Consider the following 25,759-nt stretch of genomic DNA (forward strand, 5'->3'; position numbering starts at 1 on the left):
TGCTGATGGAGATTTGGCAGCCTTGTCCTTTCAGTTTAACCTTTCAGAATCTAAGGCGAATAACATGGAAATTTACCTCCACTAGCCTAAGCTCTTCTAGAGTTTTATTCTGAACTCATTTATTGATTTCCTACCACGTAATTGGCATTGTTTTAGGCACCAGGATATAATGGTGAAGAAGAAAAGGTCTTGCCCTCTTGGAGCTTATATTCTTATGGGCAGAGACAGACAGTAGACAAATAATGAATAGGTTAATAGGTACAATTTCAGATGGTGATAAATGTTATAACAGAAATAAAACAGATGTTGTGATAGAGAGATTCATGGGATAAGACTAATTGACAAGGGAGAACTCTCTGAGGAGGTGACAGTGAATCTGAAACCTAAAGGATAAGAGGAGGCCAGTCATGTGATAATTTGATGCAAACGCCCTGAAGGGAGACACGCTTGGTGTACTGAAGTACCAGGCCCTAAGATGACTACAGTGGTTTGAGTATAGAGATTAAGGGGGAAGGATTGAGAAATGGGAGGAAAAAGACAGGCAACAGTGTAATAAGTTAAGGGCCTTGTCAGCTGTAATTAGAAGATTAAATGTTAAGTGTGACAGAAAACCTATGTTTTATGCAGAAAGTGGCATGATGCTATTTTAAAGATAGACGCTAGCTACTGTACAGTGAATGGATTTAGGCAGGCAAGAGTGAAAGGAGGGAGACCTATTACGAAGCTCTTACAGTGGTTAGGACCAGACGACAGAGGCTTGGACAGAGGTTAACAATGAGAAAAGTGGTCAGACTTGTCATCTATTTCAGAAGTACTGTTGACAGGTCTTTTTTTATATAAAAAGCTATTTATTTATTTTTAGCTGCATTGGGTCTTTGTTGCTGCGTGCAGGCTTTCTCTCGTTGTGGCGAGCGGGGGCTACTCTTCACTGTGGTGTGCGGGCTTCTCACTGTGGTGGCTTCTCTTGTTGCAGAGCTCGGGCTCTAGGCACATGGGCTTCAGTAGTTGTGGCTGGTGGGCTCTAGAGCACAGCCTCAGTAGTTGTGGCACATGGGCTTAGCTGCTCCCCGGCATGTGGGATCTTCCCGGACCAGGGATCGAACCCGTGTCCCCTGCATTGGCAGGTGGATTCTTAACCACTGCGCCACCAGGGAAGTCCCCTGTTGACAGGTCTTACTCATTAATTGGTTATCAAAAGTTAGAGAAAGAGAAAAATGTGTGACTTAAGCAACTGAGTGGAAATCAAAGCAATTTAACTAAGTAATGGGAGACCGGGGAAGCGAGTTGTTGTTTAGTATGTCCATTAGGCATCTAAGTAGAGAAGTCGGGAGGTGGTTGTATATTTGTGTCTGGAGCCCAAGGAAGAGTTAAGGTTTGGACATAAAAATCTGATGTCATGAGCATAAATCATGAGACTGAATACAGTTACGAAGAGAGAGCTTTGAGATAGAGAAGAGAGTTTAGGTTGAGTCTTAGAATGCTCTGAACTTGAGAAGTTGGAAAGAGGATGAGGGCCCAGGAAAAGAGACTGGGAAAGAGTACCAGTAAAATCGGAAAGAAACCAGAAGAATGTGATGTTAACGAAGAGACTAACTCAAGAAAGAGGGACTAGTTGAATCTTTTAAGTGCTTCTGAGATATTAAGTAAAACAAGGACAGGAAGTGGACATTAGATTTGGGAATATGGAGGTCGATGATAATTGGAGTGGGGTGAGCAGAATATAGCAGGTAAGGAGTGAGAATACCAAACCCTTGAGTGGTTCAGCTATACAGGAGAAGAATTTTGAGTAATGGTGTATGTTGAAAATCTGAAGAAAAGTATGAATCCTGTCCTAAGAAAAATCCTTATTAGTATATATCCAAAATTTTTATGTAATGTCAGGGGTTTAGCTCTTCTTTCAGGTTAAGAACCTGGTTTATACAACCCTTCATCTTCTACTTGCATCACTGACTTTATTGGGCAATGAGAATACTATCAATTCATTTATCCTTTTCAGATTCATTACTTTTCTTACTTTCCATTTTTTACATTTAATGGCTTATAAGTTATATTTTCTGTTCCTTAATTTGTTTTTTTAACAAATATGTCAGTTATTTATTATTAAATATTTATTATTGTTGTTTAAATCACTGTTTTGTTTCTGTCTAAAGTAGAAAGTTATAGTTGTGAAACGATTATTATACAATTTTGGGAAAATAAGTTATCATTACTAATATTACAATTCATTTCTTAAATCTAAATTAAGTTATATTTAGTCTTTTATCTTTGTTCCACGTATGTCTCAGATAAATTGCAATATCGTACAATTTTTCCCTAAAGGCACAAAATCATCCCTATTTATAGGAAATCGACATTGTCTAAATGGCAAGGACATTCAAATCAATTCCTCTTTTTCTGGGGGAATACCTATGCGAAACATTGTAGAAAATATAAAAATAAATATGATGATTCCTGGTCTCAAAAAGTTTGCCTTATTGTACCATCTAATGAGGTTTAAATATCTTTACACACATTTTTATAATTGCTATGAAACGTTTCCCGATATTTTATAAACTGGAGTGAGATGGCTGAGGAAAAAGAAATTAAAGATAAATGAGGAAGGCAAAATGTAGCTGAGAAGATTTGGGGATCCAGCTAGGGATCTTTGACAAGAGGTGATCCCAAAGGTGGGCACTCCCTTGTTGTGCACAGCCTTACTGTAATATGCTGTTAAAACTGTTGATCCCCCATCTTCCCGGCTAGCATACCCCACTCGTGAATATTAGAATGATTACAGAGTACCTTATCTCATCCATGTCCCAAAGGCACATTGTTCCTGTCCTCCTACACATTAGGGAGAAAACAGAGCTACATGACACTATCAGTCAATGACTGTTTTTCTATTCTGTCCCATCGGTATTATAGAAGTGATGTAAAAAGAATATCTTAGAGAAAGAATACTAGGAACAGCATAAATGAAGATAATAATAGCAATTTAGCCCAGGTTAATTCTTGAATCCATTTTCTCATTTTTCTAAATTTTGATAATAAAACAAATTCAAAGCTTAAAATTAACAATTGTCAGAATTTAAGATTAGTTTTCTTTAAAACAGTACATATAACAAAATTCCCTTTTCTTCTAAATATTTTTCAAAGTCTTGGTTTTATCATAACCATAGAGAGCTGTGAACGTAAGTGGCTTTGATTAAAACAGAGCTTTTTTATACCTGTGTGTGCTGGATAACTCCAGTGAGAAAACTGTGTTTAATTTAGAGAAGTTATCCAGACATTCACAGGTTCAGAAATTTTTGAGTTCAGAGGATAATCACGAGCAGAGTCCTGGCATGGAACAGATATCTTAAAATATTATGTTCAGGTATATTTTATGATTTGAATATAAATCATTATTTTTAAATTGCATCATAAAAGGCATAATAAAACCAGTTTCTCATTTCAGATAATTCTGCATTACTCCCCTTTAACAGAACTTTGTTTTTATACTTGCCACTGAATAATTTTCACCCTTTACTCCAAGGCAGGGTCTAGTTATTGTACCTAGGTCACAAACATAGGCAAAGATTCAGTCCCTACCTTTTACAAGTAGTTGTTTTTTTGCCAACCTCTCTACTACTTGTTCTACTATGTGACTCCTAGTGTGAGAGGCAGCTTCTGTGTGTTTCAGCTCAGTATCATTTCCTCCAACTGGACTACTCAAGAGCATTGAACCATGAAGGGCATGTCTCCAGATATTTATAAACTACTCTCTCCTGCAATCTTCAAGTCAACAATCCTTTTTGAGTGTCAACTGCCTTTTGGTTAGGTTTTCTCAGCCTTTGTGGCAAAATGGGAGAGGAAAAATGCTACAGGTAAGCACATTGAAATCACACTTGTATAAAAAATGTTTCATATATATATTTAGGTTACAAATTTATTCCATCCATCCTTTCTTGTGGATTTTAATCTGGATAAGATAAGCATCGGATAAGATTAAAAATTAAAAATATTTTAAAAATTAATATATTATTAGAGCATAAATTTTTTAAACCGCTGATTTATTTTTTAGTGTGGTTTCATGGATTTGTATTAGGTACACAAGTTGTGTGTGTGTGTTTGTATATATGTGTGCACTTATGTGTGAAATTCACTACAGGACACATAAGACAGGAGGGCAGTGTGATACACTAAAATAGAGGCAGATTAGAATTGGGATAGCATGGACACTAATATTACAATTACCTCCCTGGCCCAGAAATCTTTATCAGTAAAATGAATGATTCATACCAGTTGATTACAAGATTCCTCTCAGCTCTAGACACTTAAAATAAGACTACAATACATTCATGTACTGCAAAGGGGAATAGAAAAACCAATGACAATGTATCAATTAAAACTGTTAATGTAGAGCATATTAATAAAGCAAATACTGATATAACTGAAGTTGTATATTTTGGTCTCTAAGTCTGTACTTGTCCTGCTGGCTGACTCTAAGCATTAAACACAATGGTCATGGACCACTCAAAGTACATGGAAGAGACTCTGCCTGAGATGAAAAGAGAAGAATCCACTCTGAAAAGACAGACAGTCGTTTGAATTTTGTACTATAGTGGACAGAAGATGGGGGCCACAGATAGCTTCATGGAAACATGAGAGTAAACTGATGGCAGACCAACTTGGAGGGTGGATCCAGCACTGCAGAAGGAATTAAGACCTTTCACTGTTTCAATTCTGAAAGAGAATGCTTTGCCATTTCTGTGATTTAACGTAAGAGGTAGAGTCCCAGAAAATACTGGCAAATTGAAAATAGAAGTAAGGCTTTTGGCAAGAGCATCTGTCCTTTACTGCAGAAATTCTCTGGAATACTAATAAAGGATTAGAAAGATGTCACACAGCAGAATCCCACACAGGGTGTTACCTGAGGGAATCTGTGGTAGATTAGATGCCTTACAGTGCTAAAATTCTATATAAACATTTATCATTTTCTTATTAACAGGGCATATCCTATATAAAGATAACATTAGAAATATCTATACATGGATTTTTTTCTGTACCATATAGCACAATCCTGTTTTTTAGTAGTTATTTATTGAACATTGTTTAGCATTGGTTGCTAGATGGGCAACCCTCTAGTTAAAATCAATTACTGACATTAGAAGCAATCTGGAGTGTTGGTAATGGTCTGTCTCTTGATCTAAGTGAAGATTACATAGATGTGTCCAATTTTTCAAAAACTTCATTAAGCTGTACATTCATGATATGTGCATTTTCTATATGAATAATATATTTCAATAAAAATAAAGCAAGATAAGAGTCTATGTGATGTATAACCTAATTGAAATAAGTAAAATTGTAGACAATATTGAGGTCACTATTATCTTTAAAGAGTCATGAGATAAATGTATACAGAAGCCATCAAAAAATTATGAAGTATGCGCACAGTTGTCGAATATTAAAACAACAGTAATTTAGAAAATCTGATAGCTATTAATGTCATTAATTTAACATGAATTGTGATGTAAAAGAAAAATAAAGATTATTGGGGGACTACAACCAGGTAAAGACTTCATAAAAATTCTGAGGTGGACTTCAGGGCACTTTCAAGGGCTTTTAACTGTGATGTCATTTTTCACATTATGTCTAATTTCATTTCTAAACTTAAGGGCTTTCCTGTCTTTGATTAACTTATCAACCATGATTATGGCCCTTTCATGTCTCACAGATACAGGGAATGCAAACTGCTTTCACTCATAAGAGAGGAAAAAAAGCCCTCTGATATAAAAATATTCACTTTATGTTTGCTTTCTCTCTAAATTTTATAGTGCCTACCACTTTCCCTTTTAAATTTTCACTTTTAGGCTTTGTTTGTTTCCATTTTTCTTGAGTTCACTATCTCTGTATCTTAGACTTAAAGGTAAAATAAAATGGTTCAAATATTCTAACGCTCAGATCTCATGAGCTCAGATCTCATGAGCTCACCATTGTCACAGTTCACTTAGTTTGAGAACTGTCACAATCTTGTTTCTGCTCTCAAATACCTGAGAGAGAAAAATTTCATCAGAAACTATAGCTCACAATAGCAGTGATTCTCCATGAGAGGCCAAGCCTTCACGGTTTAAATCTGAAAAAGCATACATCACTTGAGGAAAAAAAATCATGTGGCTGGTAATTAATTTATATAGATTATACTGTTTATACATAGAGTATACACAGAACATACTATATTCATATTACATACCATAAACACAAAGCACACTTCTAAGACTAATAGCTAAAGCCAGTGTACCCTTTGTAGGTAGCTCAGTCCTTAGTAATTGTACTAAGTATTCACACCTGCTAACAAACCCCCAAGGCAAAGCCACCATCTCTGAAAAAGGAGGAGGAATAAGAAGACAGACTTCAGGGAGAAGGTGGAATCTGATAAGTAGCTCTTGGTCTGAAGTCAACTTCAGCCTCTAACCTCTCTCCTTTTGGAAGAAGGGGTTCTTTCCCTCCTTCAACAGAGATTTCACAGGAGGATATCTCTGCCCCCAGGTTTAGAGGGTGGTGAGCTCCAATAGCCAGCAGCCTACCTGCCCATGATCATATCCATCAGTCAAGAGAGGGGACTCTTGGTCAATTCACTGAGAACCAATTCTCTAAAAGTGATCAAAAATAATTATCCAAAGAATCAAATCATGAACAACTAATTCACTAAATTCATCAAACTTACAAATTTATCAGGGAACTGTGTTAAGGAATATTCTTCTAGAATATATTCTGTGAATATGAATATATTCTTCTCATGAATATATTCATGAATATATTTGTCTTAAGTAGGTTCAATAAATGTGAATATATTAGTAGAATTTTAAGGGTTATTCAATTTATCAGAGGCTTAGGGTCACAGGTTCAGTGTTTTAGTGAATATATTCATTAAGAATATATTCATGAGGAATATACTTATGAACTAAATCATGCCATGAATATAGTGAAGGAGGATATAGTCAGTGAATTCTTTCATTCACTCACTCAATATTATGGTATAGGTAATGCCCTAGACATTAGGCTTATATCAAAATCAAAGCTCCTGACCTCACAGAGCATAGATTATTAATACATCTATTGCCTTTAAAGAAGATTAGTCTCTAAAATAAGTTTTTCACAAATACATTTTGTAAATTTTGTGAATTCACCTGCTTCCAAAGGAGATAATCATTAAGTGATGTTGGGGACTCCTACATCACATGCTTATGATTTATTATAAAAATTTTGCACCAGAAGTTCATAATATTGGTCTTTATCAGCCTTTATTTATTATGAACTTTGAAGAAAGTTACATGTGAACGTTATAAAACAAATAACTAGTCATTCTGTGGATAACCAGAGCTACTCCCCACTTCGAAAATGAACAAATGAGTAAATCAAGACTCAAAGAGTGAGAGTCCTGCCAATATCAAGCAATAAGTTGCAAAGTTGGAAATAAGACCCAGGGTTGTGGATTTCAAGTCAAAGATTTTTTTCCACTTTCCAGAGCTGCACTTACTCAGTATTACAACTTTGCATTTTCCAAAATCTGAGTGTTGGTAGCTGGGCTTAACACTGGTTATTAAGTCAAATTTCTAAAGTAACAGCAGACACATTGCTATATTTAAAACAGCCAACGAGGACCTACTGTATAGCACAGGGACCTCTGCTCAACATGCTGTAATAACCTAAATGGGAAAAGAATTTGAAGAATAGATACATGTATACGGACAACTGAATCACTTTGCGAACACCTATACAACATTGTTTTTTAAAAAAAAGATATCTTACTTTTTGTTTCATTAGACTTGTATTTCCCAGCAGCATTTTTTTAAGCAAATTATGGTACACATATAATATAGCTGAGCAACTTCTATGTTAAAGCGTGAAAATAAGGTTAATGTGAGTATAACAGTTATGGTTACTAACTCCTGTTTTTAAGCAATGAATAGCTTCATTCAGTAACACATTAGTCTTTTTTGTGTTAGCTTCCTGAGAAAGAGAACAATGAAGCTGCTTGTGTTAAGCTCTGTGTGGCTTTTAAAAGAGAAAATGTTCTTTCCCAAAGGGCACTACAAAAAAAAAAAGAACTAAGCCGAACATCGTTATTCTGTGAGAAAGACATCAAAACAAAATGAAACTCTTGGCCTTTTAGTGGCCCCGTTTGCATTTTACTGAGCACGACTTCCACCGTGGTCGCTGGAAGAGATGCCTGAATATGAGGCAGATCTGCTGGAGGCTGTCTTACCTCTGTTTTTGTCTCTGAACTGAGCAAAGGCACAAAAGGGCTTCTGTTATTGTTTTCCTGTGCCCAAGTCAGTTGTGTATTTCTTACCAACGAGTTCTCAAAAAGAACTCGAACAAACAGGAACTGGACACTGGGCCCTCTTTTCACTATTGATTTTGCCTGTTTATAAACAGAGGATTTTCAACGTTGGCCATGTCTCGGCTCAAACAAAAACGTATGGTTACACGGGGCACAGTTTACAATCAGCTCTGTTCAATGGGAAAACAATCAAACGCTATTTACATCGTTTAAAAAAAGGGAATGGAGGGCTTCCCTGGTGGCGCAGTGGTTGAGAGTCCGCCTGCCGATGCAGGGAACACGGGTTCATGCCCCGGTCCGGGAGGATCCCACATGCCGCGGAGCGGCTGGGCCCGTGAGCCGTGGCTGCTGAGCCTGCGCGTCCGGAGCCTGTGCTCCGCAACGGGAGGGGCCGCAACAGTGAGAGGCCCGCGTACCGCAAAAAAAAAAATCGGGGGGGGGGGAATGATCACTTTGTTTCTGTGTGGCGTTGAATTAGTTCATCGTGCTACATAGGCAGATATTAAGAACAAATCCTATCCCTTTACTCAGGCGGTGCCTGCACCTGTGAGGACAGACCTCTTTCCAACACCTTGTAAATATTAACATATTCCACTCTAATAAAGCTTAATAATAACGTCACCGCTGTAAGGACGGCGTCATCAATGATTTCATTCTTAGAGCATTTAAACTGGCGAATTCCCAGGATGGTCTGGTGATGCGGGGAACCCATGGAGAGCTTGTCACCGGCGAAGCCCGTTAACAATTCTCGGGAAATAAAAATAGAATCTGGGTAGTAAGATAAAGCCTAACCTTTTTTTCTCTTTTCCTTGGCGCCTGGTCTCGTTTCATTCGCTCACAGGGGCCGCGAGCAGAGGCCTCACACCCCGGCACTTCAGAACGCAGTTCCTGGTGAAAAATGGCTGCTGCCCTCACCTCAGCTCTGCAGGCCGTGCGCAGAAGCTCTCAAGATGGCCGCCACAGAGACGCCACACCCAGCCCTGGGAGCTGAGTCAGTGAGCAGCCCGCCCCGCCTACCCCGGAAAACTCGGCCCCTCCCCCTGCGGACAAGATTAAAGCAGCCCCGCCCACAGCCTGGCGGGTGGGGGAGAGCATGTGCTCTTAGAGCACAGCTACCAAACTCAGGCTCGTTTTATTGGTGCGGCAACATGGGGCAGGAGGATCCTTGTTGACTTTGGAAGGTCATTAACAAGCTGACCAGGATTATAAATGAGTAGTGTGTGGTATGAGGGTGGATCTTCTTGGGACTGGTCTACATAGCAACACTAGGAGCCCAATTAGCATGAGTTTTCTTTTTAATTAGGCACTGTATAATCAAAACTATAATTTAGCCCCTATTATGTTATGACAATGAGGTATTAAGAAGGTAGAATAAGTCTCTCCCTCAGGGAAGTTAGATGCTAGATGAAAATGTGTTCTATATGATTATTATAACCTATTGGCATAAATGTAAAGAATAGTGACAATGAAACTTCCAGGATCTGGTGCCTAATTTTATCAAATATTTACTGATGTCTACTATGAGAAAGGCATTCATTTTCATCAAGATTTATCTTCTCTGGTTTGAGTCAATGTTTTAGGAATGAATGACAGTCTCACCTTCAGCTGTTCCAGAAGTTAAATCGTGATCTACTTTTTCCTTTGAAAAGATAATTTTTAATTGAATCATATTTTTAAATATTCATCCTGTGCAGAACTTTTTAATGCATTATCTGAAATTTAAGTATATCTATCACTAATAAATTTATGTACATTATAACATGTTGAAATGTAGATAAGTATTACTAACATATTTGGCATAATATTATAAAGGTTCAGAGTGATTAAATTTGTTGTTAGTTATTTAATCATCTTCATTATAATTCTTATTTCAAGTATATATTTTTGGATGTGTCTAGCAAGCTATGTATAATGATCTATATTCAAGATAGAAGCTAATTATATTTATTGACTCTTACAGTAAAAAACTGTAAGCTCCATTCTGTTAGAAGGGCAAGGTTATAAAATCCTATAGATGCAAAATTATAAATTTCACTTATTCATAATTTTAGAATCATTTTTAAGGTAATTGTGCAAGTTTTATTACTTAACACCTTATGAAAAGATTGAAATACTTTTAAAGGATTAATTATAAAACAAAATTTTATTGCTATATTATGGAGAAAATTATCATGCTTTTATTAATTTTCAGTAGGAATGTTTCATTTTCCTTTATAAAAATGAAAATTTCATTCAATATAAAATTGTATAAAATATTGTTTTTCATTTCAGTCATTGAATCACTTGATTTTATACCTACCGAGGTCATGGTTGAGAGAAATGGTAACTTTTTTCTCCTACATTTGTAAGGAGGTGAATGATTAAGGAGGAAATAAGAATGATGCTGCCTCCAAGAAAACATGAATGATTTTACTCATTCCACAGATATATGATTTTTCTGTAGTTACAAATTCTGTTGAATGTAGGGGATAGGGACTATTTGGAACAGTATCCTCGACTTTAGAGATACTTACTGACTTTTGGAGGGTACATGTGTGTAAATTAAGTAAATATTGCTTAGTGCTAAAATAAAGAACTGACAATTAACTTTGGAATGGATGGCTTACTTTCTCTTTTTTTTTCTTTGTTTAATGTTCAATTTATTAAACTCATGAATCTAATACCCCAAACTGAAAATGAATTTTTTCTTGGGGCCTTTAAATATTCATTACAGATCTATTAAGCGTGTCATTTTAAAAAGTTTAAACTAACTGTAATTATATATTTAGAACAGCTGATTCTTTTAAACACTTTGAAACCATAATTCACAAACATATAAAACAAAGGCTACAGAACTTATTTTATAGTTTCACTTAAATTTACTCTAAAGCATCAATATCATAGGTTTAATGTCTTTCTTACTTCTCTTCTTGTTTTTCTATATTTGTTTTTAGATACCCTCAGAGTTTCAGCATTATTAATTTTATTCCTTTCCTTGGGTCATAAAATTCTTAGCAGATCCTGAAGAAAAGATTACCTTATCAGAACTGCCTAGATTGCAGAACTTTGGTTTATTGACTGACTAATTCTTGATCATACTTGTTTCTCTCAAGGTGATTCTAACCCAAACCACCTTTCTATATTAAGCTTTTCTATAAAAGCTTAACTATAAAATTAACTATAATTTTCTATAGTTAAATTACACCTGTTAATGCCAGTGCGACTATTTCAGGCCTTATCTTATGCGTAGGGTTTTAATTTTGCAACCTAGTATTTATCTCTGATTTTTTTAAAAAAATATCACTTGGCCATTGTTATATATAACCTATTATCTTGTCATAATCAAGTATTGATTTTTGTGTCTTAGCTTTATAAAGTTACACTTTCCTTATTAGCATTGAGATTTAATCTCTTAGGGGTTGAGAGATTAAGTCTGTGTAGTTAAGTGTTCCTCTGTAGGTCATCTGGCAAACGCTGTGGAACCCCCTTTCAGGTTGGTTATTGTGGGTGCCCACCCAAACTGAATAGTCCTTCCTGTTCTTGGCATCTACATTTTCTGGGGCTATTTGACTTACAGTGTCCAGTGTTTATTCTTAACAGATAAAGCAGACATACAACTGTGCTTTATAAACATACAAGATTCATAGAAGAAATATCAAACCCTCTTAAATATTAAAATCAATAAAAAATAAACATGATCTATTATAGTCACTACTTTCTATTACAGTAATCTTTCGGGCAGGCTTCATAATAACTTTTCTATTTTGAGTCATTTTGAATTCATGGTCTTTCACTAAACTCATCTTGTAAACCATGATGATGATTATGATGGTGATGGTGGTGGTGATGATGATGGTGACGGTGCTTTTGATGCTCAAGTTGTAACTTCATCCTAAGAGATGCATCTTTTTTTAAATAGGCAAGAGTAAACTATAGTGTTTAAGGAAGCACATTTGGGTGATAAAAACAAAAAGACAAAAAACAAGAAAGTCATTATTATAAAAGTGAGGATATGAAGAAGGGGAAGGGGGTGTGATCAGAATGAAGCTTGTGGAAGGAGCTTATGGAATAGGTGGCAAAGTTCTATTTTTTGACCTGGGTAAATATTTGATTTCTGTGTGTGTTATATCTGCTCTATTTGTATAATAGTAATTTTATTTAAAAATCTGTCACCGTATGGTCACTGGGGGGCCCTTTATGTTGACTCCTTTATCCTTTATACACTGCCCCTAAAAAATATGGAACGCTTCACGAATTTGCGTGTCATCCTTGTGCAGGGGCCATGCTAATCTTCTCTGTGTCGTTCCAACTTTAGTATATGTGCTGCCAAAGCGAGCACTGGCTTACTTTCTTTTGAGGGCATTAGGGAGAAGTTTCATGAAAACTTCATGGAAGAGTTTCTATTATTGGAAATGGATGGTAAGGCTATTTGAAATGAAGGGATTGTTAAGAATAAAGGAATGGAAGTTTAGCAGGTTATTTTGTTTGCATGATTTCTGCCCCTTCCTGAGCTCCTTGAACACATAAGTGAATATATATATATATATATATATATATATTCATGAATCCCCAGAGCTAAAATGCTCACTGTATGTTTGCTGAATGGATAAATGGACTACGTGTCCTTCAGTAATAGCCCTTTGCATGCAGGAGATATGACAAGAGGTACTGGTTGAAGACAACTCATGAAGGACTCTGAATTTCAAGTTAAGAAGTTTGAACTTCATTCAGAAGAAGTTTATGAAGTGAAGAAGTGGCACAATTAGAGATTTCTTGAGAAGGTAAATCTAGCAGCTCTGGACTGTAAGTAAAACAGAGACTTGTTACAACATCCCCACAATAAAGATGTTTATCATGTGCATGTGCAAAATTTTAAGATAAATTTATATTAATTATACTTAGAAACATGAATTATCTCCACTCAAAACCAAAAATCAGAGGGAGACAACTCAGAAGTTCAAATAGGATTAAGCTAGAACTGTTTTATTCCCATTTCGATACTCCATTCCATGATTTATTTCTGAAAAATTAAACTCATCCAGTCTTATCCTTGCCTCAGTAATGTTATGGCCTTTCTCTTTTTTGTCCCCATCTAGCTTTTGCCGCTTTTCTGAATTGCTCTAACATTCGCCAAGGCTTATTATTGTATATCTCTGAACTCTCCTGCTATGACTATATAAATTGCAATCTGATTTTGAGACAGTCTTAAGTGTTCCTATTTATATTTCAGCTACTCATACATAAACTTGATTACGAATTATGTGTACATAGCCATAGTTAGTGAATCCTCAAAACATACTGCAAGCACTTCGTATTTCACTCACAGGAACAACAGAATACTGGCTATCATTGGTGTTTTATGAAGATATATTATTGAACCACAAAAAAAATCACGAGATGAATGGTAACAGCACTTGCACTTCATCCCTGAAGGCACTGTGGCACTGTCAGTTAAACACTGGAGAGCACAACTTAGTTCTGATTTCTAACTGCATTATTGTCACCACTGGCAACTCTACCTATTATAGGATAAGTGGGTTCTTCCCAGGAAGCCCACAGGGCTAAATTGCATTGCACATTCTGTTCTTATGTACAGCATCTGTGCTTCATTCATTTTTTTTTCTTTGTCAATTGAACTCAGCATTAGAAAGAGTATTTGCTTATAAACCAAATGCATATATAAAAGTATATCAATGCAAAGAAAACCCCAACATAGTCATTAATATTGCAAATCTGTTCTCAAAACACTAGAATAGCTTATGAACTCCCAAACACTTATATTTTAGTGAAATGTTATGTCGTTACAGTAGAAAACAGTGCTTCAATCTAATGAGTATACAGAGAAAAATTGTATCTATATTAAGACCATTTTTCTCTAATGTGAGTTCCAATATTGGCAGCAAATTTGTGTTTTCATTTGTTTGTGTTTGGAGGCTACGGTCTCTGGAACATAGCTGTGACAGTGGTTGCTTCTCTTAAATCAATTTACTCTATGCCAGGGATAAAGAAGAGTTATTTAATTCAACTTACAAACATTTTATTGGTCTTAATTGGGCTTAGAAATGTGTACTTGGGTTACAGTTCTGTTTAAAAGATGTTGCTCCTCGGGCTTCCCTGGTGGGGCAGTGGTTGAGAGTCCGCCTGCCGATGCAGGGAACACGGGTTCGTGCCCCGGTCCGGGAAGATCCCACATGCCGCGGAGCGGCTAGGCCCATGAGCCATGGCCGCTGAGCCTGCGCGTCCGGAGCCTGTGCTCCGCAACGGGTGGGGCCACAACAGTGAGAGGCCCGTGTACTGCCAAAAAAAAAAAAAGTGTATATATATATATATATATATATATATATATATATATAAAATAGTCACCCAATTCATAGATCATACAGAACAAAATGAATAAAAACACCCTCTTGTGGTGTCTGCCCTTCTCATCTATGGGACAGGAGGAGCCAGAAAAGGATTTCTGTTAAAGAAGAAGGCGTCTAACAGAGCTGTAAATACAAGCTTGCATTTACATGATTTTGAGTACCAGTATAACTGCGCTTTCTGGGCTACATAAGGAATCGTTATTTTTCTCAGACTCTGGAAAGACTGGTCCTGTTGTTATGAAAAACCCTTGAAATAAGGGTCACTTAAGAGTTTACTCTGAAAAACAGTGATAAATATCCGTGATGGAAATGCTAAGTTAAGACAAGGAGATGCCTAAACCCCAAATGTTCTATTAATTGGAAATGAGTGTCTTTGGGGGAAAAAAATGCATAGAGAGGCTTGTGTTGGTCACTGTGTCTGTCTAATACTACCCCCTTCCAAAACAGACATCACCCCGAGTTCGCGCTGAGGGGCGGCCATAGACGGCCATGTTTATACCTCATGAGCTTGCATCGCGGCAGATAGACCAAAAGGCCGCCACTTCTGCATCTGGCAAATAGGGCCACCACGATGTAGAGCCTGAAGAAGGCACCGGTCACATTTTTTTCTACTTAAATGATCTCCCTGGAGTTAGGCATTCCTCAGCCCAGGCTGCCCATTGACAGTACCCTGCTGAAAATAGATTACCAAAAATGACTTTGCACATAAAACTTCCCCATGTCAAAGATTCCTGGAATCTAACCAGATTCAAAGAGACCGCTTACCCGAGGCATCCCAGCTGAAAGAAGCAGACGTAAAACCTATAATACATACATTTGAGCCTTTTACAGGAGTAGCCTGTGAATCACGAGTGCTGCAATCCCCAGGTCATTTGTGTGAAATGCAAACTCTCAGCCTGTACCCTGAGAGGTTCTAATTCCCGAGGTCTACGGTGAGACCTGTGGGTCATGATGAACAGCCAGGGCTGAGATCCATTGCTGGAGCAGTGCCATCCCATAGAAGCATAAAGCAAGCCACAAGACAAGGCACATTTGCAAGTTTAGATTTTCTGGTAGCCACACTTAATAAAAGGATAAACTGGTGCTTAATTTTAACAATATATTTAATTTAACACAATATATCCAAAACACTCTTTTAACATGCAATGAATATGAAAAAGTTACTAGTGAGATATACTGCACTTTTTTTTTTTATAGGAAGTCTTTGAGTTTTTCAAGCACTCCATAGACACATGTGGCCAGTACTAACATACTGGATAGCGCAGACAGAGAAGGAAGTTGGGATTTTCTGCTTTCATTAAAGCTATTGTGAGTCCTGAACCAGCCCCAGGCTTGAGTTACCAGAGGCTACATTGGTCTTTGTTATTCTTCCCTCTTAACCCCAAGTCCTGAAACTCCGTATCCCTCATCCCTACCACTTTTACCTACTAAATTCCTATCTGTCGTTAAATTTCAGCTCAAATAGAACTTCCTCTTGCTTGGTTGCCCTAGCCTCTCTCATCCCCCAACCCTGACACCACGAAAAGCAAAATAAACATAGCAAACAAGAATGTTATTATCTATTACAGTTGTCAACTGAAAAAACTGCCCAATGTGAGAGCTGTGAGTTAAGTTTATCGGGGGCAAAGTGAGGACTGTAGCCTGGGATGCAGCATCTCAGAAAGCTCTGAGAAACCACTCTGGAGAGATGACGAAACTGCAACAGAGAGCAGTTGTGTCTTGCTCAAGCTCAAATAACTGGTGGTGGAACTGGAGGTATTTGAACCTCTTAGCGCTGTATTAACAGCAGAGACTCTGAAGTCAAATAGCACTGACAGTTACTCATGTGTGTGACCTTGGGCAAAAAGCTTAATCTCATGGTGACTGTTAGTAAAATGAATTTTTTCTCCCTCCTAGGAAATAAAATATTACGCCTGTTTTCTAAAATTAAATAAATCAAGATGCTCGAAACATTAAAAAAAAATGTAAACAAAACCCTGGGTACCTAGTTTCATGTTTCCTTGTTATATACTCTCAGAACACTGTGTATCTTTCATAAAACTGTCACGGTTGGCTATACATTTATTCCTGTGGTTGATAATTATCGACTGGCTCCTTCTCCCTGAGGGATGGTACTGTATCTGTATCTTGCAGAGGATGTATATTCAAAATAATTATGTCGACTAGGCAAATGAATTCCTAGTTCTTGAAATGAGCCTTGGAAGATTCATATACACACACACACACACACACACACACACACACACACACAGGATATTTCTTTTCCAAACCTTAAGGGCCAGAGGGAAATTTAATGTGAGGCTAACTGAGCTCACTCACGGGACCACCATGAGACTGGACATTGCTAGGAGTTTTCTTCTACGGAGGGAAGCCAGGTAACATTCATTTCTGGTAAATTGCCTCACGAGATCTCAGAAAATAAGGGACCTGAGCCTTGAAGGGTCTAGTAATTTGTTGTGAGTTTTTTCTCATTCTAAATAAAGATTCTACCTTATACTTAATTTTGTTTTTGTAATCCGGTATTCCTTTTTTGTAAAGAGTTCCCCAAACTCCAAATTGTATGACGCTTCATGTTCCACAAAGCCTGGATCTACCCCTGCAGAGAATATAAAAGCTTTAATCCTTTGATCATTTTGTATATGAGGAAAAAATTCAATCCTTTTCCAAAAATTTGGATTCTAATGCTTTGTATTGTAATGACTTTTCTTATCAAAGTGAAGGGTCAGCACCAAGGCGGCTACATACAGGTTAATGGTGCCAGATTTCAGGGGAGAGTGAAGGGGTGTGTACATGGGGAGGGTGCATCCCGCTGCTTCTTTTTTTTGCGGTACGAGGGCCTCTCACTGTTGTGGCCTCTCCCGCTGTGGTCGGAGCACAGGCTCCCGACGCGCAGCCCCAGCGGCCACGGCCCACGGGGTCAGCCGCTCCGTGGCACGCGGGATCCTCCCGGATCGGGGCACGAAACCCGTATCCCCTGCATCGGCAGGCGGACTCTCAACCACTGCGCCACCAGGGAAGCCCCCCACTGCTTCTTACACAGCCCTAAATACCATTCTGTGAAGACCAGAAAGACCGCAGGGCTGACACCAGATTTTCCTTGGGCAAATTGTACTCTCCTTCATTAGGTTAACTTCCCTAGTTAGAACTGAAGATTGGGGGGCTAGGGAAATGAAGATTTGTATAATCGGAAACATATTCAGCAAATACAAAATTTAGGGGAGTACTATCAAAAACTAAGTGCAGCTTGCATGGTGTTCACTCATTCACACAATAACGGAATTCCTATGAAATACAAACAGTACGGTAAGTGCTGGGGGTATAATAGGAGGCGAATGGATCCCGTCCCTGCCCTCAGCAAGTCTAGAGTCAGAGAAAGTATCACTATTACAGGAGTTCAGAACAACAACAAAATGATAACCCTGGTTGGTGTGGTTAGGTAAGGCTTTATATAGAGGGTAAATCTTGAAATATATTTGCAAGGAGAGGAAAAATGTGTACAGTAAACATGAAAGGAAACAAGATCCTAGGGGAGGACATCACCATCAGAATTAAATTAATAAAATAATCTTACCATTTTCTCTATCATTCATTGTGTGTCATCCAATGACACCAAATAATAGGACATCATTAATAATGTTTCTATTACCTTTATTGTTATCTTTTAAATAAATGTCCATGCTTTTTTTTAAACTTTATTTGTTGCAATTTTTGAAGTATTACAGGAATATGTAATGTTCCTAGACTTAATAAATATAATTTTTATAGCAGGAATAGGCTTAGCAATGTGAAAAGCATGCTGCCTGGACTACCATAACGCACACATTTATTCTAAATAAGCTTCATGTCTCCTCCTCTTGGCCTGATTACCAGGAACCTGGGATTGAGATGAGCAGGAAAGTCAGGAGGCCATAGAAAATCTGCTGTTGAAAGCGAAGCTTAAGTAGAGATGAGTTTGATGTGTAGCCTTGCGTGCCCCTGTTAATCCTCACTCTTGTCACTTTAATTTCGAATCATCTCTTCTTTTTACCATTTAACCATCATGCTATCCTAGACTGCTAAATAGCTTTTGCTGGAGAAAATGAAATACTATTCTCTAATCTTTAGAGATGTAACACAGGAATACACAACAAACAAAACAGATAAGTTAGAAACGTAAAGAACTAAAGTTAGAAACTGAATTTTGCTTATGATAAATGACTCAATAAAAGAGAGTATAAAAAACAACTGTTGTAACTACTCCCAGACCCCCAGTTCTGCCATAAAAATAATAATTAAATCCAACAATAGGCTCAAAATCCCATTTTATTCACTGTAATAATAGGGTTTTTAAATCATTTTTATGAAAGCACAAATTTCTCAGTGAATAGAACGCTGCAGAATTGCTCTTAGGTTGCCGAAGTATCCTAGCAGGACTGTGTTCTTTGTAGTACTGGTCTCAGAGTACTCAGATACTTGGAGCTCGTGCAGCATGGAGATGGTTACCTATCAAAGACCCCAGTGCTGTTTCACCTGCCCGGGTCCCTGAGGATGATACATCATGCAGGAAAATGACTAAATCAGGCCTCTACAACTTTTTTGCACAATTGAAAAATTAAAAAAGGTGGCCTACTGGCCTCATAACTTGGTCAATTGAAAACACATTTGCGAACACTAGAAAGTAGTGACCCTTATTCTGGGTGTTCACAGCCCTGCTTGGCAGGGGCTCAATTTCAACTCTCGCTTACCCCTTACCAGAGAGTTCTTGTGCAGTGAACTACCTGTGCAACTGTAAGGGTGAACTCAGTCTCAATTGCCTAAGAGATGGTGCCCTTTCTACAAGCCAAAGACATGTCTCCTCAGAAGTTTATTGCACTTTGCAGAATTCTCGATAAATGATCACCTTCTATCTAGAATTTGAAACCTCTGTCTAGAAAATGCAGAGTGTCTTTATTTTTCTGGATCTCAAGATGTCTCAGAACTGCTTAGGAGCAATGGCATAATCAAGCAGGGGGACATTGTTGAATCTATATCTCTGTTGAGGTTCTGATGCTCTAACACGTCCTGCTTCAGGCTGCCATGCGATTGTGATTGGCATTTTTGCGATTCCTGCCGTAAGGTTTCTTACAGCGGTAAGGGTTCTGTGCAACTGCTCCAGGCTGGCCACTTTGGAAGTTCCCCAGGTATAAGTCTGGTGGTCTGACCTGTGCTGGTGGGAACCAGTGAGTGATGGCTGTTCTCGCCGTGGCTCATCCACGCCTGTTTGGCACTCCTTATCCACAATCCCTCAACTTCTTAAAATGTTTTCCCTCCCACTTTAAACTGTGGGATCTTTTTTCCCCCTCCCTATCTCATCCTACCATTCTACCCAACTTTGTCATGGAGGAGAATGGACAAAAAAAACCCCAAAATCCTCATTTACGCAAAGTATTTGTATTTCAAAAGTTGCTTAAAAATACTTCCTACAATAAATATCTAGTTGTAAACTTCCATGCTTCTTTGGGCAAACAGTTTTGGTTGAGGGTGTGCTTTTCCTAAGAGCCTCATATAACAATATGAAGGCACGAGAAGATTCAGGCTCTGCCCGAGGTCTCTCTTATTTTGTGTCATCATCTTACATGTCTCTACTTCCTCTGCTTCTATTTTCCTTAACTTTAGCCTTTTAAAAAATAGAGTAGGTTCACCCCACCTCTGTCTGTCCCTGTCATATAAATGTCAACCAAATAAAGCAAATTCATTGCTTATATCTATAAAGCTTCCCAGGTTGGAATCCAGAGGCCTCACTGACCTCTGGGATCAAGCAAACCATTTCTCTTTGAGTCATGGGTGCCTCAGGTTTGTTAGATGCTATGTCTCCAAAGACTCAAACAAATACACACACTCTCTCTCCCTTGTATGTCTTACTTGCAAATTGTTTTTTCATTTTATTCAAAGTGATTCCCCAAAGAATGAAATAGATTTTAGATTGTTTTTTAGGGGGATAGAGAAATGAGAGAGAAGGTCATTTAAATAGCAAAGTATCCGTATGTATGACTCAAGCTAAATTGAAGGAACTGTGTGTATGGTTTCTATACTGTAACAGCATGAGGACCCTTAGCCTAATTCACTTCTTCTGGGTACAGCACCCTCAGAGTGAAGGAAATAAAAAGATATTGGAAAAAACATATCATAATGTCACTCTAACACTATTTAATACTATGTATAAGTCAAAATATTTCAGGCAAATCTTTGACCTGGTCCAAAGAAAGGTAGTAGATAAATTATAGTGGAATCCTGACATGTTCCTGTAGTTGTTTGTTTTTTCTTTAAGGAGGAACAATGCTTACTTATACCAGTGGTTAAAAATAGATAATTTTTGATTTAAACTATTACTTGTTAGCAGACTTCACAGGCTCCCAGATAATCGCTATAGTCAGAAGCTACTTTTTATATTTATATATATATATATTTTATATTTATAATTTAACTAACTCATTGCAATATTCGGGCCCATTTCCTAAGCGTTTGTTCCTCTGAGGACACCGTCGGTAGAAAGTTACTGCCTATATTAGTTTGCTGGGGCTGCCATAACAAAATACACAAGCTTAAACAATAAAAATTAATTTTCTCAAAGTTGTGGAGGCTAGAAGTCCAAGACCAACTTTGTTTTTTTCTCAGGCCTCTCTCCTTGACTTGCAGATGGCTGCCCCCAGGGCTGTGTCCTCACACCATCTTCCCTGTGTTTGTCTATGTCCTAATCTCTTCTCATAAGGACACCAGTCATATTGGATTAGGGCCACGCTGAAATCCCCATTTTAATTTAATTCAATTACCTCTTTAAAGACTCTATAGCTCCAAACACTGTCACATTCTGCGGTACTAGGGGTTAGGATTTCAATATACAAATTTGGGGGGGACACAATTCAGCCAAAACACTGTCTTATACTTAGTTCCTTTCTAATGCTTAAGGTTCTATTTTCAGTCATTCCCCAATCTTCTCTCCAAATGAAATCAGTGCAGTTTTTTAAACATTTCAAACTGAGTCATAAGATTCTTAACATACTCCACATTCACTATCACTACCCTCCTCTGAATTTAGCTTAAGTCTTACACATTCTTTTTGGATCGTGGTCCTTAAGAACAGTCTGCATTTTATAATAAAATACTATTATCTTTTCTTTGTAACGTTTGCTTGGCTCCTAACACAGTGCCTTGCTCATATCAACCACTCAAAAATCTTTCAATAGGATGAGTAGAAGAAATTTTATTATTATACATGGCTGCAATAATAAGTGTTATAATCCTGACTCATGTCCAGCTTATGGTTAATTATGACTCTCAAATCATCTCCTGCTTTGCCAGCAAGTAACTAATCATTTTTATTTGAACAGATGCTTACCCATCTAGTGGTTCATCAAAACCTTTCAAAATCATTGTCCATCGTTACAAAATTCTAGGTAACTGAGGTTTTCAAACTTGAAGATTTAAAGCAATTGGTTCTCATCATACCCTACATTTTTTTTTTTTTTTTTTTTTTTTTTGTGGTACGCGGGCCTCTTACTGTTGTGGCCTCTCCCATCGCAGAGCACAGGCTCCGGACGCGCAGGCTCAGCGGCCATGGTTCACGGGCCCAGCCGCTCCGCGGCACGTGGGATCCTCCCGGACCGGGGCACGAACCCGTGTCCCTTTCATCGGCAGGCGGACGCTCAACCACTGCACCACCAGGGAAGCCCCATACCCTACATTTTTAATATTAGCCTCAGCTAACCATTTTTGCATCACTGAATATTTATGAATTACTTTTCCATTTTTTTCCCTAATATAATTTTAAAACACCACTTGAACATCATTAGTGCTGAAAGGTCACTTCTCTGACTTACAGATCAAAAAATGCAATAGGAGAAATTGTTCTGGGTGACAGTAAGACTTTTGTTTCTATCCCCTTACCACTTGACAAGAGCCAATATGGAGAAATTTCTTCTCTAGAGCTTCAAAATATTGGGACCAGCCCTAGCTGCACAACATAAGTGTGGAGACTTTCAGAAATGCAAAAACCCAGGAATTGTCTTAGACCTTTTGAATCAGAATGCCTCGGGGGAGAGAGAGTATGTTTGAAGCTGAAATGGCAGTTTCCATGCACAGTCAGAGCTGAGAATTTTGCTCAACAAAGAAATAAGAAACGGGTCCTTACATGTACATGGCACATTGGAATCACCTGGGGAGCCTGAAAGCAAGCTGCTGCCTGGGTTTCACCCCACTGCCTGGGCATCGGGATATTTAAAACTTTCCAAGTGCTTCTAATGTGAAACCAAAAGGACGCACTAATGAGAAATTAGAAGGGCATTACTAGTTATATATTTTTAAAATATACTTGAAAGTTAAAATTATAACACTAGGACTGATTCTAAATAGCATGTTTATTACAAACGGTTCGGTATGACTTGCCAGAGACTGTAAAACATGGGCACAGCAGTGGTTCTTGGCTGCTAAAGTGTAGCTGCTTTAGATCAGAATCCCCTGGAAGGCTTATTATAACACAGATTGCTGGACCCAACTCCAGTTTCTTTTTTTAAAAATTTTTATTGAAATATAGTTGATTCACAATGTTGTGTTAGTTTCAGGTGTACATCAAAGTGATTCAGATATATATATATATTTTTTTTCTTTTTTAGAATCTTTTCCATTATAGGTTATTACAAGATACTGAGTATAGTTCCCTGTGCTCTACAGTAGGTCCTTGTTGTTTACCTATTTTATATATAGTAGTGGGTGTCTGTTAATCCCAAACTCCTAATTTATCCCTCCCCCCGCCTTCCCCTTTGGTAACCATAAATTTGTTTTCTATGTCTGTGAGTCTACTTCTGTTTTGTAAATAAGTTCATTTGTATTTTTTTTTTTTTTAGATTCCACATATAAGCGATATATATTTGTCACCATTTGCAGCAACATGGATGGACCCAGAGATTATCATACTGAGCGAAGTAAGCCAGCTCCAGTTTCTGATTCACTCATTCTGGGGTGGTGCCCAAGAATTACATTTTTTACAAGTTCCAGGGTAGTATGGACCACACTCTGAGTTTCTACTTCCATAGGGAGGTGGATGTCCTTTCAGGCAGATGAGACTATTGATTCCACGTCCCACATCTTGCAATGAAGAGACCATCGACCCAAAGTATATGCACCTGTTTTCAAAGAACATTCTACAAGATGCACACTACAAGATGTTCTCACGGAATGCCATGTTCCCTCCAAAATCTGAGAAAAAATAGGATTTGGCAGAATCATATGTTATCCTTCACTATTTTCACATACTATAAAATATAATAATAATGGTAAATTAAAGTGTAGATACTACACCTTTAATCTCAATTTGTCATTTTATGCTCACTAGTGTATTTTCAGAATTTTTCTCCCCAGTTTTTTTTTTTTTTTGCGGTACGCGGGCCTGTCACTGTTGTGGCCTCTCCCGTTGCGGAGCACAGGCTCCGGACGCGCAGGCCCAGCGGCCATAGCTCACGGGCCCAGCCGCTCCGCGGCATGTGGGATCCTCCTGGACTGGGGCACGAACCCGTGTCCCCTGCATCGGCAGGCGGACTCTCAACCACTGCGCCACCAGGGAAGCCCTCCCCAGTTTTAATAAATGGTTGGAATTCAATTCAAACTGTTGAAGATAATATATAAGCTAAAAGAATTCTTTTTTAAAAAATTTTCACCATATATTAAAAGTGTTTTTGATTCTGTGACACTAAAATTTTTTGCCATATATTAAAAGTGTTTTTGATGCAGTGGTATAGACTTCTATATGGCATCATACCTTGGGCTTTTCCATGAAATGTAACTTGGAGACAGAAATAGAAAAATATTTAGGTTGTTTTTACTCATTAAATTCCTACATTAACTGTCCTAGGGGATATCTCTTAAATCCCCTAACACAAATAATTGGGCATATTTTCTTAGATCTACCTTAAAGAAATTTCATGTTAAATTGCAAACTAAAAAACTATGATCTCTCCACCTTTCTTTAGATGTGGCTCATCACCTCCCTCTTCTCCAAAGTTGACATTCCTCCTGTTCTGGATTTTTTCCATGGTTTCCTTGGAAAGACATGTTCTGTTCAGCAATCCATGTTACTTTCCAAAGCCTCTTTACTTGCTGATTGATTCCAACATGTTTGACTCGATAATAAATCTAATCTCTTCCTTTTAGGGGGGAGGAAGGCAGAGAGGATGGGAGAACAACTGAAGATAGGTATAACTATAGGTATAAATACTAAATGTTCTCAAAATTGAGTTCATGTTTAAGGACCCTGTATAACCTAGCATTGTATGTCATCTGGCTTCTTTCAAAAGCCTAATTGTGAGAAGTCATATTTAGGTTAGATAATATAAAAATACAGCATTCCCCACATCTCTCAGTATTCTATATTTGACATTTGCATTGACTTATCCTAAACCACAGAATGCCTACACCTTAGAACAAAGAAGCTTCAGTTACTGGGATTCACTTTTAAGACTATGTTCTTAGCTTTTATTGAAGCCTTTTAAAACAACAAAAACAACAACAAAAAGTCTTATAAGCACTGCTTTCTATTTGCTATGATGTCCTCCATATAAGAAAACTCTCTTTGAATTTTACCCTGTATAAACTGTTTATCTTCTCTGAAAAGCTTGTATTTAAAAAATTATATATGTATATAAAATATTAAAATTATATAGATATATATATATTTTTTTTACCCAGTTAGGAAACTCAAACCTTACTTTATTTCCATCTTTTCCTTGGTATTATCTTCATGTAAGATACTAATTTCCCTATTTCTACATCACTGAACTATTTTAAGGAAAAGAAAGTGGTTGCATTGGTGATAAAATTCCAAAAGAATCCGGATACCAGAATTTAAAGAAAAATAAAAAGGAGTAAAGAAATGTACCAAGCAAAGTGCCTTACGATTTTCCACATTTTAATTTTATATAAGCTTCAAGCCTACTCTGACACTAGATATAGCAGTCTCTGAACTGATGCCCAGAGAAGTTCAGTGATGTACCCTCAGCTAGGTCTCTAGTGCCAACTAAAAATTGTCAATCACCATCTGGTTCTACAAGAAGTCACTAACCACCTTAGTTGCTGACCTTCAACACACCCTGAAAGAAGTTCA

General features: G+C 37.7%; 1 protein-coding gene and 1 non-coding gene across 2 annotated transcripts in view; both read right to left on the reverse strand.

Moving 5' to 3' along the window:
- Positions 1-25,759, reverse strand: part of CNTNAP2 (contactin associated protein 2) — a 1,428,051-nt gene that overhangs the window by 976,829 nt on the left and 425,463 nt on the right. The window lies entirely within an intron of this gene.
- LOC132524993 (U6 spliceosomal RNA) lies at positions 12,517-12,623 on the reverse strand. The gene has a single exon (XR_009542128.1). It is a non-coding gene; the product is annotated as a U6 spliceosomal RNA (small nuclear RNA).

The sequence above is a fragment of the Lagenorhynchus albirostris genome, chromosome 8 (genome assembly GCF_949774975.1).
Source record: "Lagenorhynchus albirostris chromosome 8, mLagAlb1.1, whole genome shotgun sequence".
In the NCBI taxonomy this organism is placed as follows: domain Eukaryota; kingdom Metazoa; phylum Chordata; class Mammalia; order Artiodactyla; family Delphinidae; genus Lagenorhynchus; species Lagenorhynchus albirostris.